The 13,525-nt window shown below is 39.8% G+C and overlaps 1 protein-coding gene across 14 annotated transcripts in view; it reads right to left on the bottom strand.

Annotated features, from left to right (window-relative positions):
- Window positions 1-13,525, bottom strand: part of ctnnd2b (catenin (cadherin-associated protein), delta 2b) — a 284,445-nt gene that overhangs the window by 185,766 nt on the left and 85,154 nt on the right. The window lies entirely within an intron of this gene.

The raw sequence follows: 13,525 nt of genomic DNA, 5'->3' as shown, positions 1-13,525 counted from the left end.
TCCACCCTGCAAAAAAAATCTCTCTCTCTCTCTCTCTAAAAAGGGGGAAGGAGGGGCTTCAAGAGGAAGGTGATACAAGATGGAACCTTAGCAAAATGTAGTATAACATACTACATATGTCATCTGGTGCGGTCAACGAAATTAATCTAAGGGACAACGATTCACATTGGCTCATTATTTCTATGACTACTATAGAAAAGTAATGTACCAAAATCTGTTCTTAGCATATTTACTGGTAAAACAATCGTTGATTTACGATGTCCTGCTAATGTTTTAAAGGGATCCACGGATAGAAAGACATGTAGTTCTTTAAAGATGAATGTTAGTACAAGTTATAATAATTTGATATTAAAACCCCTCTTAATGTTTTCGTTTCAAATATTTTTGAGATTTGTAAAATTATTTTAACTAGTAGGTCGCCATTGTTGTTGACGTCGCTGGGCGGTGACATCACAGGGCCATGCTGCCGTACTTCACAGTGTCACTCTAGAAAAAAAAAAAAAATTATATATATATATATATATATATATATACATATATATATAATTAGTGATCAAGCCAATGAGTACATTTTGTCCCTTGACTGATGCAGTAGTTTTCCTTTAATGCACAATGGGGTGTAAGGCAGAGAGAAAGGAGAGTGGACACAGGCGTTCAAATTTGTAGCTTGAAGCACGTTTATTGGCATAAACTTCAGCAAATCCTTCACAACAAACATACTGTAAGTATCATATAGTGAAAATAAAACAAAAATAATATTCATATATCTCAAAAAATAATGTTCACTAAAGAAAAGTGCTTCAATCGGTATTAATGAGGCCCTATTCTCACACAGTTAAACAACAATGCAAAGATAACTGGCATTCAAAAATTCACAATTAAATTATATAGGCATAATACACATAAAACTTACTCAGTTTGGTCAAATTCTATTTAAACATTTTAGCAACTCGTTTAGCTCAACAAATACACTGGATGGCAATATTTAGGGGTGGTTTACATGGTGACTCTCCGAGAAGACGAAAAATTTCAAATGAGCATTTATATGGTTTCGTCTCCATTTGAACAATGTCGTAATCCTGCATGAAAACGATGTAGTATTCATGCCAGGCCTAGGGGGCAGTGCAGATTTACAAGGCGACAGCGAATGATACACTTTGACCCCCAGGGCTCCTCAGCCCAGAAGAAAACATGCCCGCCCATTCTAAGCAATGGCATTTTCCTTTTGCTCCAAAAGGCACAAAAATGGAAACATTCAACATATCTAAATTTAAAAATATTATTAAAACAGTCAATTAAAGCCGACGTTCTGCTTAATGTTTAATAGCACCGCTGCGCACGCCCAATGTGACGTGTACGAGTCCTGACGTTATCGGCGCGGGTCCCGCTCGGCAGTAGCCTTTGAAATGCATGCGAAGCAAGCCCCCTTCAATCCCCTGCAATCGAATTCTTCCACTTTGGAGGCAGGGTTCAGAATTTTTCGTCTTCGCCTTCCATCTTCGCCGACACCATATGCACGCGAGGCAATTCCGCTACTCAGTCATTGCATCTTCGTGTCGCCATGTAAACTGCCCCTTAGTCACAATATACGAACTATGATGTCTTGTCAGAAGTCTTGTTTGTTGTGACTGACTACTACGGCGTCAGTCGAGGGACAAAACGCAGTCATTGCCTTGAGCTCTTATTAATTTAAAAGTCGCCAATGACACCTTGTTGTGTACTTAAATCACTACCTTACATAGTTAAAGAGTGACACTGTGAAGTATGGCAGCGTGGCCATGTGATGTCACCGCTGTGTGACGTCAACAAGAATTGCGAGCTACTAGTTTATTTTTTTTATTTAAAAATTTTACAAATTTTATTAAAACCAAAACATTAAGAGGGGTTTTAATATCAAATTATTGTAACTCGTACTAACATTTATCTTTTAAGAACTACATGTCTTTCTATCCAAGGTACCCTTTAATATTTATGCTAGGCCAGATATTAGCAGTGTTACTTTGTAAGTAAACAGTTCATCAGGGAGCACAACAGCGTGTTATAACCAATAAGAGCTGCTGTGTTACTTTGGTTTTGACAGACGCATACAGTGACTGAACACTTCACATGCATGGTCTTCATTTTCACAGACTAACACTGTCCGCATGGGAAAAAAATGTTAGATAACATTTTCCCTACATTTTTTTAATCAATTACTTTCAAAGTGAAGCTGCCAACGCATTACTTTCATAGGAAAACTCATTTACACCTAGATACTCTCCAAGGTTATTTCAATCAGTTACACCTCCCCCAGTAACAACACATTTTCTATCACCAAACCATCACAACGAGTGTGAGTTTTAATTGACCAGTCTATACAGTTTGTCAACAGAGTAGCACGTGAACTCATTTTCAGCTCAAAATGTTTACAGCATCCAGAATTAAAATACAATGAGGCATTTTGGTGTGTTATCGTAGTAAAGAAGTAATAGAGTAGTAAAAACGGACGTGACTCATCACCCAACTGAACTTTAAACTTAAATTTAACAATGTAAAAACTTGCCTTACCATGATGCAGTAAATCTGGTAATTAGAACCCATTGTCTTCCCACCAGGGGTCAGTTGCTCCTGAGAAGATTGCTGCACCTCCTACTGAGTCAGACAAAAATACTGGCTTCTTTTTGGATTTGTTTGTGTGACGTGTCCTTCACACCTCTTCACCCAAACCAAATGGACCACTCATATGTGGCCAGCAAATACATGATGCACATGCAAAGCATCAGCCAGCCCATAGTCATATATTTATTCAAATTGGTATCCGCCCATCCTAAGTGGATGTTTGGGCAATTGGACAAAACAAATGTGTTATATATGCCTAAGCCTATCAAATAGAGTGTATCTGGTTAATTATTGTACAGTATTTAAAAAAGGCTTCAGTGAATTGCACTGCAATCTACATATTTAATATTTTGTGTGTGTGAACATGTCATTGTTTTAATATACAGCGCTGGCCAAAAGTATTGACACCCGTGCAATTCTGTCAGATAATGCTCATTTTCCCCAGAAAATGATTGTAATTACAAATGCTTTGGTAGTAATATCTTCATTGAATTTGCTTGCAATGAAAAAACACAAATGTTCTTTTTTTTCTTTTTAAATCATTATCATTTTGCACAAAACCCCCAAAATGGGCCATAGAAAAGTATTGTCACCCTTTGAAAAAGCATGTGATGCTTCTCTAATTTGTTTAAGCACCTGTTACTTACCTGTGGCACATAACAGGTGGTGGCAAGAACTGAATCACACTTGCAGACAGTTAAAATGGATTCAAGTTAACTCAACCTCTGTCCTGTGTCCTTGTGTGTACCACATTGAGCATGGAGAAAGGAAAGAAGACCAAAGAACTGTCTAAGGACTTGAGAAGCAAAACTGTGAGGAAGTATGGGCAATCTCAAGTCCATCTCCAAAGACCTGAATGTTCCTGTGTCTACTGTGCACAGTGTCATCAATAAGTGTAAAGCCCATGGCACTGTAGCTAACCTCCCTAGACGTGGACGTAAAAGAAAAATTGACAAGAGATTTCAACAAAAGATTGTGCGGCTGGTGGATAAAGAACCTCGACTAACATCCACACAAGTTCAAGCTGTCCTGAAGTCTGTGGTTAGAATAGGTTCAACCCGTACTTTCCGTCGGTGTCTGAATGAAAAGGGACTCTATGGTAGGATACCCAGGATGACCCCTCTTCTGACCCAGAGACATAAAAAAGCCAGGCTGGAGTTTGCCAAAACTTACCTGAAAAAGCCAAAAATGCTTTGGAGAGATGTTCTCTGGTTAGATGAGACAAAATCAGAGCTTTTTGGGAAAAGCATCAAGTTTACAGGGGGGAATAAAATGAGGCCTTCAAAGAAAAGAACACGGTCCCAACAGTCAAACATGGCAGATGTTTTGGGGTTGCTTTGCTACCTCTGGCACTGGACTGCTTGACCGTCCATCCATCCGGCCATTATCTTCCGCTTAGTCCGGGGTCGGGTCGCAGGGGCAGCAGCTTTAACAGGGAAGCCCAGACTTCCCTCTCCCCAGCCATTTCAGCCAGCTCCTCCGGTGGGATTCCAAGGCGTTCCCAGGCCAGCCGAGCGACATAGTCTCTCCAGCGTGTCCTGGGTCGTCCCCGGGGCCTCCCACCGGTGGGACATGCCCGGAACACCTCTCCAGGGAGGCATCCGAACCAGATGCCCGAGCCACCTCAACTGGCTCCTCTTGACGCGGAGGAATAGTGGCTCGATACCAAGCCCCTCCTGGATGACCAGGCTTCTCACCCTATCTCTAAGGGAGAGTCCGGACACCCTGTGGAGGAAACTCATTTCGGCCGCTTGTATCCAGGATCTTGATCTTTCGGTCACGACCCACAGCTCGTGACCATAGGTGAGGGTAGGAACGTAGATCGACCGGTAAATCGAGAGCTTCGCCTTTGGCCCAGCTCCTTCTTCACCACAACGGACCGGTGCAGAGTCCGCATCACTGCAGACGCTGCACCGATCCGCCTGTCAATCTCCCGCTCCCTCCTACCCTCACTCGTGAACAAGACCCCAAGATACTTGAACTCCTCCACTTGGGACAGGATCTCATCCCCGACCCGGAGAGTGCACGCCACCCTTTTCCGGCTGAGGACCATAGTTTCGGATTTGGAGGTGCTGATCTTCATCCCACCACTTCACACTCGGCTGCGAAGCGCTCTAGTGAGAGTTGGAAGTCACGGCTTGATGAGGCCAACAGCACCACATCATCTGCAAAAAGCAGAGATGCAATGCTGAGGCCACCAAACCGGACACCCTTAATGCTTCGGCTGCGCCTAGAAATTCTGTCCATAAAAATTATGAACAGAATCGGTGACAGGGCAGCCTTGGCGGAGTCCAATCCGCACTGGGAACGAATTCGACTTACCGGCAATGCGGACCAAACTCTGACACCGGTCGTACAGGGACCGAACAGCCCTTACCAAGGGGTTCGGTACCCCGTACTCCCAGAGCACCCTCCACAGGACTCCCCTAGGCACACGGTCGAACGCCTTCTCCAAATCCACAAAATACATCTAGACTGGTTGAGCGCACTCCCATGCCCCCTCGAGGATCCTGCCAAGGGTGTAGAGCAGGTCCACTGTTCCACGGCCGGGACGAAAACCACACTGCTCTTCCTGAATCCGAGATTCGACTTCCTGACGGACATTCCTCTCCAGCACCCCTGAATAGACTTTCCCGCTTGACCATGTGCATGGAATTATGAAGTTTGAAGACTACCAACAAATTTTGCAGCATAATGTAGGGCTCAATGTGAGAAAGCTGGGTCTCCCTCAGAGGTCATGGGTCTTCCAGCAGGACAATGACCCAAAACACACTTCAAAACGCACAAGAAAATGGTTTGAGATAAAGCACTGGAGACTTCTAAAGTGGTCAGCAATGAGTCCAGACCTGAATTCCACAGAACACCTGTGGAGAGAGTTTGGAGAAGGCACCCTTCAAATCTCAGAGACCTGGAGCAGTTGGCCAAAGAAGAATGGTCTAAAATTCCAGCAGAGCATTTTCAGAGACTCATTGATGGATACCAGAAGCGGTTATTTTGCCTAAAGGTTGTGCTACCAAGTATTCGGCTGAGGGTGCTAATACTTTTGTCTGGCCCATTTTTGGAGTTTTGTGTAAAATGATAAAATTTTTTTCATTATCTTTTGTGTTTTTTTTTCATTGCAAACCTAAAAAATGAAGATATCTCTACCAAAGCATTTGTAATTGCAATCATTTTCTGGGAGAAATTGAGCATTATCTGACGGAATTGCAGGGGTGCCACTACTTTTGGCCAGCACTGTATTAATTTGCTGAAAAAGGCATTTAAATTAGTTAAGACGTACAATAAAATAGCATACTTTACGAATAGTATTTTGAGACCGCAAGGCTGCCTGACGTCACCATCGTAAACCGGAAGGGGGTTAACATAGAAGCGCCCTGCCCTCGCATACAACCTATGTTAGTACTGGTTGTTTTCTGCCGGTAATCTTTCAAAAAAGAACATGCCGAGTAAACACTGCTGCTATGGAACTTGTAGAAACGACTCTAGACATTACGACATAGAAAGGATGTTTTTTTTTTCATACGTTTCCCGAAGCCAAAAACTCAGAGGAAAGAATGTGAACAATGGATCAACTTGTGCGGACGTCCCAAAGACCAGTTTAACGCCAGCAAGGTGCTTCATATGCAGTAAACATTTTGTTGGGGGCCATGGTCCTACCGATGACAATGCTGATCTATTGCCTGCCACAGTTTCCCCCGAAGAGGTAAGCCATTTTGATATTTTTACTTATTTTTTAGCGTGGCGTTTTGCCGTGCTGCTTGTCCGACAATGAATGACCTGAAAAAAAATTACAATGGTATCTGACTACCACTGTTGCTACCTCTTCTGTTGTTGAAAAAAAAAAAAACTTCAGTAGGGGGAAAGTGCAAATAATTTGAAGACTTAATATTTGTTAGTCATGAAAAAATTAGAAGTGTTCGCTGGCTGTCTCTGAGTAGCACTTGTACTACACAAAAATAGCTATATAAATTGCCCCCAAGAACGGTCAGAGACGTAAGACAACCAGAGGATGTAATGTATAAGAATTGGAGGTAAAGATAGCATGTGGAAACAGGAAAATGTCAGTGGCGTAAGGCAATGCACACAAGAAAAAGGTGTCGTTAAAAAACCTACCGCTGGATCAGGTCGGCTCTTTTTCCAGCCTTTTTCAGCCATCTCTTTAACATTTGTATGTTCTTCCACATCTTTACCAGTGAATTTGGCAATAGGGACCTCATTTTCGGACAGAATTGGTACGTTTAGCTCAGTAAACATCCCGTTCGTACACTATTTACGGTACATGCATCTAGCATGATGGGCAAACGCAAGCTTGACCTTCCGCTAGCAACAGTTGCTAATGTCCTGAATATTAATCAGCAAAGGTGACGCATTATGTGCGGTACACTATTGAAACAACAATGGTTAACTTTTTTTTTTTTTTTCAAACAACCTTTTTTGCACATGTTTGGCTCCATTGTTACTTGTTTTTTAATTTACCCCTAGTGACTTCTGGAGGCTGAGCATCACAATTCACTGCTTGAAGCTTTTATAACTGAAGTAACAACAGGTAAAATTTCATCACCCTTCAAGACTATAATAATGCTGAGCTGCAGTACAGTATCTTAGAATTGGCTTTCCCTGACTTAATGTAAACACCTGCATTATGGGGAATGTAGGAGGAAGGTACCTGGGGTAAAATTCATCTATTTATTATTATTATTATATTGTCAGGGTTGCGTTACAACGCCGACATTTTTTTTTTTTTTCATTCTAGAGGTTCAACAGTCTGTCACTTCACAAAAGATGTTAAGTTGTTTGTTGTCTGTATGTGATGGCGATCACAGCTTGGGAAGCAATTAAGCAAGGAAAGCAGGGACACAATTAGAATGTGTTAATGAACAGGTTCTACAATCAAGAGCTTGTCAACTGACTGCTTTACTTAATATAGTGCCCCAGACCAAGCTTATTATTGAAGGAAGACAGATAGAGTTACAGCCACTAGCTTGCAGGGACAGCTCGTCCACCATTAAAGCAATTAGTAAAAAAAGACGGTGTTCGTCTGGGTATGCTGCAGATGGAGGGGAGATGCTGTGCATGTTCGTCCAACCTGTAACTGTCCCTCCCTCTATTTTACTTGCATAAAGAAATCTGATTGTGCCCTGTGGTGTCTGTCTGGCATTTAGTTGTTCAGGAAAGAGGTGGTGCCAGTTTGATGAGGGGAGGGGGAAAGTTGCCTTGGGTATGTTGCCGGGATCGATGCTGTCCAAGCCACTGTTTTGGGGCTGTAAAATTATTTGGTACATCGAGTCAATGACAAAGTTGTCCCTTAGGTGAAAGGAAACGAGCCAACAGGAGACAGTGGACCGTGATAGCGCGCAGGCAGTGATATTGGAACGACTTTGAATAAAAGAGAGAAAAACTTTAGAGCAGCAAGGGGGCGGACAGATTCAGGGAGATTTAGTGTTCTGTTGATCCCAGAGCTACTTAAATGTTCATCCTGACCAGACAGATTTGTCTTGTTTTCAGAGGACTTTGCTTGTAGAGCAATGTTTTAATTCCTTCCCTTTAAAAGTCTGTGTTACCGACCCCACCACCACTTTGTGTGACAATGATAGATCAGGTTTTAAGGACAATGTAAAGACATCAGGAAGTAGTGGGACATATTTATGCTCTATAGTCATCTAGAACTGCAGTGAATTCAAATTATAGTTGGAGAGGATGAAATGGCCCTCACTCCCCAAAACAAAAAGGACTCTACTGATGTACAAACCATTGTCTGATTCCCCATTCACTATTGCATTGTGTGAGACAATGAATGCAACAATATGTGGTGTGCTGGATTACAAAGTTTAAAATCCAAAGTTATCCATCATTTAAACCCCAGTCATCTTCAGACATGGTTTCATCAAATAGTTATGATTCTGTGGAGGCAACCTGATAATTTTCAGATCCTGATTCAGGGCTATATTACCCACACATTCTCTTTCTTCATTGCCCAAAATGAAATAATCATCAACTTCCATTAGACGAGGACTCATGAAATATAAAGAAAGATATCTTTTCCTTTGCAGTGTCAACCGTCTGCTCGGCATACTGCAACACCCTTGTCTGTTTAAGTCTAGCCAGAAGTGCTGGAATCAACAGAGCACGAGGATAAAGCAATGATGCCAAATCCAGTTTTTCAGGACAAAAATGTTTTTAGAAATGAAAGAAAATTGTCAATTTTGTCACTTTATTGCAACAAAATTGCATTGTTGTTATACTATAAAATATCCTACAAATGTACTGAAGTCAATGTGACCTGTCAAATGGGAGATAGATTCATTTTCACCAAAAAAAAAAAAAAAAGTAGCAAAGGTAACAAATATTTGGTCAAGAGCTGTTTTTACATTGACCACTGAGGAACTGTACATTACAAATTACAGTACAACACACAAACTACTACTGCTTTAATGTTAATATATAATTTAAAGCATTAGCTGCCATTGACGGTGAGATAAATGACCAATCAATTTTGACTGTGATTAATCAAGGGAGCAATGTCAGCCCTCCCTATCAAAATGACTTGGACGTCTATCGCTGTCAATGGCATTGAAATATAATCACTTAATTCCAACCATCCTAGTTAAACTAGATTTGATGTCTATTGCTGTCAATAACAGTAAATGAATTACAATCCTCACAGTGGCTGTCGCATAGTGCTTAATTAAAAAGGGGGTAGGTCTATAGGCAGAGTTTGACTTTTGGGGCAGGGGGGTGCAAAACATGTCGATGACCCCGAAACGCAGTTTCAGCAATAAAATTAACTTACTAGAATATTTATAATAATAATTTGACATTTCCTATCATTCTTGAGGGGAATTCTAAATCAGGCTGCTTAGGCAATACTTTTAGCCAAGATCGCCATCCATTTAATATGGTACGCCCGCCGGTGTCGTGCCAATGTAGTTGCCACAGTCAAAAATTGTATCCCCCTTGGCGGAGCCATATGGAGGTAGATTTGTGTCTTCATTATTCAATCAAAAAAAGTTGCTTAAAAAAATATATATAAATAAATAAATAAAAATAAAATAGTTGCTTCAATCAAAATATATATTTTCAATAAAAAGAGTCGCTTCAATCAAAAAAAACGCAAAAGTAAATTTGCAACTCAAAAAAATGCATGTGACAGCTATTTTTCATTGTATATTTTTTTTTGTGATTAAGTAATGATAATTTGTGTTTGGGCCACATTTTGGCTAGGATGTTTTTGTCTTTATTATTCAATCAAAAAAATAAGTTGCTTCAAAAAATATATTTTCAAAAAGAAAAATCACTTCAATCAAAAAAAAAAAAATAATTCAATCATAGAAAACATTTTTGAATGTGAAAAAATATTTGAGTTTGAAAATTTTGCATTTGAAATCTTAATTCTTCATTGAAAAAGTTTTCTTTGATTGAAGCAATCCTTTTTGTGTTTGGCCCATATTATGGGTAGGATTTTTTTTGTTCATTGAATTCATTTTTGTTGCAATTTTATTGCTTTACAACTTTTATATTTGGGAAAGTCAATTTCACGCAATTACACTTTTCGACCACCGGGGGGGCCTGGCCCCCCTCAAAATCCGCTTATGGGTAGGTCGCACACAGATCCAATTGCGTAATTATTCTACAAGACGAAATACTCTAGTTTCCGCTTCCCTCTGGTTGAGGATGATTACTGAATCAACAAGCGAGCCAACCTTAAAGTTAAAATCAAGATCTCGATTTATTGGTGCGAAAGTGTTGACGCTGCTGATGTCAACAAATGGTGCATCCTGCCTTCTTTCCAAGCCACATTCTAGTACACAAAATAGTCCAAAACTGGTCTAAAATGCTCTTTCACTTGTCAATTTGTTTTCAGACTAAAAAGAAGAGAGAAAGAGAGAAAGAGAGGGTGGGGCAGTAGACACCCTGACATTCATTACATTACATGTTGTCCTCAAATCACTAACTCCAATCCCACCTCCTCTATTTTGCCTTCCATGCATGTGACTTGAATAAGGAGCAAAACACAATTAATATTGCATGGATATTCAAAGCATTTTCTTATGAAAATCTAAATATGTGATGAACTTTGAAGAGTACTCTACTTTTTAATGAGGTAGGCCCTCTACTATGCAAATTTTAATTAGCAGTTGTTAATAAACAAAGAGCTGTGTACTGTGTTTTTACAGGCTGTCAGCTTGTGATTTTTTTTAAACTGTTGAATGAGAGTTAAGAATGTCATTATTTTTTTCATTTTATTAATTCTATATATGGTAATCAATACAGTGTTGGCCAAGAGTATTGGCACCACAGCAATTCTGTCAGATAATGCTCAATTTCTCCCTGAAAATGATTGCAATTACAGATGCTTTGATAGTAATATCTTCATTTATTTTGCTTGCAATGAAAAAAAAAAAAAACTTGAATCATTATCATTTTACACAGTACTCCAAAAATGGGCTGGACAAAAGTATTGGCACCCTCAACCTAATACTTGGCAGCACAACCTTTAGACAAATAACTGCGAAGAACCGCTTCCGGTATTCATCAATGAGTTTCTTACAATGCTCTGCTGGAATTTTAGACTATTCTTCTTTGGCCAACTGCTCCGGGTCTCTGAGATTTGAAGGGAGCCTTCTCCAAACTGCCATTTTTAGACCTCTCCACTGGTATCTCTAGGTATATCTATGGGATTCAGGTCTGGACTTATTGCTGGCCACTTTAGAAGTCTCCAGTGCTTTATCTCAAACCATTTTAGTGCTTTTTGAAGTGTGTTTTGGGTCATTGTCCTCCTGGAAGACCCATGACCTCTGAAGGAGACCCAGCTTTCTCCCACTGGGCCCAGCATTATGCTGCAAATTTTCTTGTCTTCAGACTTCCTTCTCCCAAAAAGCTCTACTTTTGTCTTATCCGACCAGAGAACGTTCTTCCAAAACGTTTTTGGCTTTCTCAGGTAAGTTTTGGCGAACATCAGCCTGGCTTTTTTATGTCTCTGGGTCAGAAGTGGGGTCTTCAGCTTCTTTATCCACCATCTGCACAATCTTTCGTTGAAACCTCTCGTCAATTTTTCTTTTCCGTCCACATCTAGGGAGGTTGGCAACCGTGCAATGGGCTTTATACTTATTGATGACACTGCGCACGGTAGACACAGGAACATTCAGGTCTTTGGAGATGGACTTGTAGGCTTGAGATTGCCCATGCTTCCACACAATTTTGCTTCTCAAGTTCTAAGACTATTCTTTGGTCTTCTTTCTTTTCTCAATGCTCAATGTGGTTCACATAAGGACACAGAACAGAGGTTGAGTCAACTTTAAGCCATTTTAACTGGCTGCAAGTGTGATTTAGTTTTTGCCACCGCCTGTTATGTGCCACAGGTAGGTAACGGATGTTTTTAATTACACAAATTAAAGAATCACATGATTAATTTGAAAAGGTGCCAATACTTTTGTCTGGCACAGTTTCGGAGTTTTGTGTAAAATGATAATGATTCATTTATTATTTTCCATTCTCTTTTTTTTTTTTCTTCATTGCAAGCAAAAATAAATTTGTAATTGCAATCATTTTCTGGGAGAAATTGAGAATTATCTGACAGAATTGCAGGAGTGCCAATACTTTTGGCCAGCACGGTAGGTATATTCTGGAAATGTATCTATGCTTTCATCCCTCGAGCCCTTTTTTTCTTTTTTTTCCCCATTTTTTTTTCGTATCAGGGTCAATTATTTGTGGACTTATTGTTTCCTATTGGTTTGGGAGTTTGCAAGTAGAGAGCATGTGTTATGTGCTTATCATGTCTCTGGGCTTATGATACTTTTAGGGCCCAGACGGTCATCGTTTGTTTTAACTTGCTATATAAAGGTTTGATAGAAAGTCAACAGGTTGTATAAAATTATACATACTGTAAGACAAACTGACATCAGCATTTTAATGCTCCAATCCCTGCTCCTTTTTCAGAAACACTTTTACATCAGTTACATATGCAAGGACTTTTTCAGCAATCACGTTTCATGATTGTTAATTGCATAAAAATCTTTATATCTTGTGTTCTGTGTTGAGATCATCACACAGCAAAGACACATTACAGCCTAAACTGTTTAATACCTGATTTTTTTTTTTCATTTTATCATTTGCAGGTGTCTGTAACAGATCAAGAATCTTATAAGGTCTGAAAAGTCTATAAGTGGATATCAGACTTTAGTTTACTAAACAGCAAAAAAAACGTTAACCTGTAAATCACAGAAGGTAGAAAACGACTAGCGCAAATTACTCTCCTGCTTTTAAGAAGAAAGTGTTGCTGAATGAGAATCAATATCAGCAATTGTAGGGTGCCTGGATACAAGTAAAATCAACAAAGAATATGGTCATTTGAGGGTGCGTATAAACTCCAGAGCATATCACACATGATAAATTATGAGGCTGTATAGCAACACATTAAATTATCTAAAGTGTAAAATGAGGGCAGTCAATACTCAAGATGTTTTCACTTAATCTCCCATCAAAGAGATAATATATCAGAATTTAACATCTCCTATTGTAAAGCAACTCTTTCAAGGCTGACATACTACATAACAGATAGCATCATAGTAAAAATTTTAAATGATAGCATGACAAACTGACAAAAAAAAAAATGAATACGGTCTTCATTCATTCATTTTCCATGCCACTTTTCCTCACGAGGGTCGCGGACTTGAATTGCATATCAATCTTGTACGTATTGAATAAAATGGAGGACAAATACAGCAAGCATCTCAAACTGGCTGTTGGTATATAAGCATGAGATTGCAAATACCGTGTTTTTCGGACTATAAGTCGCAGTTTTTTTTCATAGTTTGGCTGGGGGTGCGACTTATACTCAGGAGCGACTTATGTGTGAAATTATTAACATATTATGATATCATTTCACATGTTATTTTGGTGTTTTGGAGTGACACTGATGGTTTGGTAA

The sequence above is a fragment of the Corythoichthys intestinalis genome, chromosome 14 (genome assembly GCF_030265065.1).
Source record: "Corythoichthys intestinalis isolate RoL2023-P3 chromosome 14, ASM3026506v1, whole genome shotgun sequence".
NCBI classification, from domain to species: Eukaryota; Metazoa; Chordata; class Actinopteri; order Syngnathiformes; family Syngnathidae; genus Corythoichthys; species Corythoichthys intestinalis.
This window is presented reverse-complemented; position numbering and strand designations above follow the sequence as displayed.